Source organism: Pteropus medius, unplaced genomic scaffold, assembly GCF_902729225.1.
Source record: "Pteropus medius unplaced genomic scaffold, Ma_sr-lr_union100, whole genome shotgun sequence".
In the NCBI taxonomy this organism is placed as follows: domain Eukaryota; kingdom Metazoa; phylum Chordata; class Mammalia; order Chiroptera; family Pteropodidae; genus Pteropus; species Pteropus medius.
In genome coordinates, this window is record NW_024349803.1 from 22,868,696 (window position 1) to 22,872,337 (window position 3,642).

Sequence of the window (3,642 nt, forward strand, 5' to 3'; positions counted from 1 at the left end):
CTTCAAACAGCTTTTCTCTGAAATTAAGGAGTTTGAACAGGGTTAAAAACCTCTCAGACTTTGGTGGCCCCAATATGGTAGCGCCCATCCAAGATCAAGGCTATGGGGCCGAGAAGAACAGAGAAGATCAGGTTTTGGGGGCGAGAACTTGACCGCTGCCCCGGTCCAGAAAAGGGGTTCGCACAATATGTGGCACGGGCGACACTGAAGCCTACCGTATCCCCCCAAAGCCCCACATCCTGTTTCTGCTCCGACACCCTGGAGGTGGCACTGAGAACAGCAGAGATCCTGGGGTCGGAACGGAGCCTGGCTGCCGGTTTCCACTTTTCTTTTGGGAGACGCCGCAGTGTCTAGTAGGGGGAAGTGGGGATGGAGGGTGAAGAGGAAAAGATCACGTAGAGAAAGGAATTCACGACCTGCGAAGTTTCTAGTCCCGGTGTCAGTCGTACGTTTGCCTTCCCTCTTCTTGCAAGATTGGGGCGGAGCCGATGCTAATCAGGGAGAAAGGGGGTCCTGCCTCACCTGCCACAGACAGCGGTGCTTCGAATGGCACCACATTCAAAAAGGACGGAGGCCACTGAATGACTGTGCATCCCGGCTCTCCCCATCACCGAGAGGACGCCATTCGGATAATGAAAAGGACTTGGCTGGCGTGGAACAGATGCGCAGCCGGTCTTTTGTTCCTACAGATGAAGTTAGGGGCAGGGGACACAGTCAATGGAATGACAAGGAAAGCAGTTCACTTGGAAATGTAATTTTATCCATCAGAAAGAAGTGCATCCAACGGTTTCTGCATCTGCTGTGAAAAATAATGCTACCCGTCACTGAGCAAGGCTTGGGTACCGAGTACTCCGTCTGGCTCTTTACCCACGGGATCTTCCATCCTAGGGCCTTTATAGGGAAGGAATTATTTTCCCCGCTTTTGCGGATGAGGAAACAATCTCAGAAAAATTGTCATCTACCAATTCACTCGGCTCATACTTGAAAAAAGTAGGCCTCGAATCTAGGCCCTGGGGGGTCCATAGGCACAGCCCTATCCACAACAGCGTTTAAAGACAAAAAGAGGAGCAATGTATAATTATTCTCATATCGAGAAAAGAGTCGCATATAGTTCCTCGCCTTTCTGCCACCACTTAGGAGTACCAAGGCTCTGTACTAGGTGCTAGAAATGAAAAGGTAAGAATAATAAGGCTTTACCAAGCCCCTAACCAAGGACCCAGCCCCTCGGCACTAAATTCAAAACACATTTAATCTTCACAATAAGTGGGTGACGTACAACCGTTATCACCTCCCACTTTACAGATGAGAAGACCAAGGTTCCCAGAGGTTAAGCCACCTGTCACACATCGCATAGCTAAGAATTAGGGGAACTTGGATTGGAACCCAGGAAGCCTGGTCGTAGGGCCCACGTTATTAGTCGGTAGGGTGGCAGGCGACAAAGGGAGCTCACAAAACCACGGAACCAGAAGCCACAGGGAGTGTCGCATAAATAGGCCTTTGGTTCCCACTTAAGCACAGTACATTATGATGGTTCTCGACACAGTTTAAGAAAGGATTCGGCAAGGAAGCAATGGGAGCTACAGCAAACCCACGTGACTAAATGCAGCTCTGCTGATGGCTCAGATAAAGACTCCACAGCCCATCCGGCTGCTCGCCAGCGTCTCACGTTTCCTGGTGCATGTGGGACACGGCAGGGCACAAAGGCACGCGAGGAAGGGGACGAGGAAGGCCTCCGAGCTGCCCAGCTGCCCCGTGCACCGTGTCTAAACATGACAGCAACTTCGACTTCGAAATATACTTGCATGTGCAAAGGCATTTAGAAATCTCTTCCAAAAGAGAGATTGTTTTCCCTTTGTTTTCGGAGAGGAAAAAAAAAAAAGTTTAAAGTATGCTACACAAGCATCGGAGGGATGCTTGGGAAACTGACTCCCAGCTGCCCGGGTCCCAATGTGGAGGGGCCTCAGTGGCCCTGGGCAGCAGGTCACGGGGAAGAGCTGCCTGGGTCCCACCCGTGTGCACCGGCCCAGGGTTTGTTTGCACAGGGGACGGAGGCAGTGTGGCCGACACCCAGAGCCTGCAGGAAAGCGGGTTCTGAGCCAGGTTTCCCCACAGGTTCTAAGCACCTCACAACCTGGAAGCGTTTACTGGTAATTTATGGACAAAGGCAGTCAACAAATCAAGTCACCGTCACATGACCACCTGCAGAACTGGGCCACAGATGGGGTTCGGTTCTTCCCAAATGACTTCCACCGGACGAGTGATTTTATCCCAACACGGTCCCTCCACTTGGCCGCCAGATAGACACCCCAGCGCCAGGCACTTAGGCCCCGTGCCGGGAGGACACAGACTCCTGCGACCTCCCCCTGGTCTAGTTTAATGCTCTAAGAGCCGCTAGTGACCTGGCACGGCGCGTTCACTTCTCCCCGGGGCTCCTGCCTGCGTCCTAAGGCCGTGTGTGCAATGAGATCCAAGCTCACCCCGACTCGCAGCCACTGCTGGCCGGAACTCACCCAGCCGCAAAGCCGCGCCTGGCCCCGCGCAGTCTACGGCCGGCCGGGCACCAGGGGCAGTGGTCCCCCCTCAACCTTGGCTGCGGGGGAGAATCGGCCAGGGGCTGTCGAACACCACGTGCCAATTCCATCAGGCTCCCTGGGGTGGAGCTCAGACAGCGGCAGCTCTGAGAGTCCCCGGGCGCTTTCTCGCACCTGCCACCAGCTGGGCCACACCAGTGAGTTACTGGACCCCGACCTGGGAGGGTCTGCACCCCTCACTGGGTGGACAGACCCTGGCTCCACGAGTTCAAGTGCAGGCACGGCCCTGAGCACTGCCTGGCACCCAGCCCGCCCCGCTCAGCCCTGTTGAAAGATAAACTGAGGCACGCTCTACTGCTCAGAACGGGGGATTCATTCTGTGCGGCCGGACTGTCCACCAGCTCAAAGCCTTCATCGCCGCTGCTCTCAGGACGGTTTTGGAAGAAGACGTGGAGGAGGGGCCGAGAAGGCAGCGGAGGCAACAGCCACCTCGAGGTCCCTGTCCCACGCGGCTTGTGTCAATAACCCTTTTGTTAAACAAGCCCCTCGGGCGAACCTGCTCCTCTGATGGCCTCAGGCACACGGGGGGCTCCAGCCCGGACATCTTCCAAGTGGTGTCTTCCAAGTGGTTTCTGTCCACTTGAGCGTCTGCTTTCTATTTTATTCTAATTTCTTTAGCTTTTATCCAAAAATGTCCATTTCTAAGTCATCGAACAATAAGAAATTATAACGCAAACAATATAACTAGCAACTGGCACGTTGGAGCCCTTTGGAACAAGGCCACTAGTCAAATACCTGACCCAGTCAAATACGTCAACCCCGGCGTATTTGAGTCACTAGGGAACCCTTAAAAAACACCAGCACCCAGGCCCCGACCTCCACAGCTTCACTTGAGGCGTCTGGAGTTGGGCCCCGAGCATCTGTTTAAAATGTCTCCCAGATAATTCTACTCTGCAGCTACAGCTGAACCGCTAACTGCCATCAGCACAAAGAAAAAACATTTATCATCTTAAGATACCAACTACATTGTAAACACCTCCTGGAATAAACCAAGCTACCTCCCAAGGAAGACACTAAATGCAGGAGGCCTAAAAAAAAAAAAAAAAAAAAA

At 53.3% G+C, this 3,642-nt stretch overlaps 1 protein-coding gene across 9 annotated transcripts in view; it reads right to left on the bottom strand.

The window, feature by feature from the left end:
* Positions 1–3,642, bottom strand: part of ITPR1 (inositol 1,4,5-trisphosphate receptor type 1) — a 292,239-nt gene that overhangs the window by 256,552 nt on the left and 32,045 nt on the right. The gene's annotated exons all lie outside the window — the stretch shown is intronic.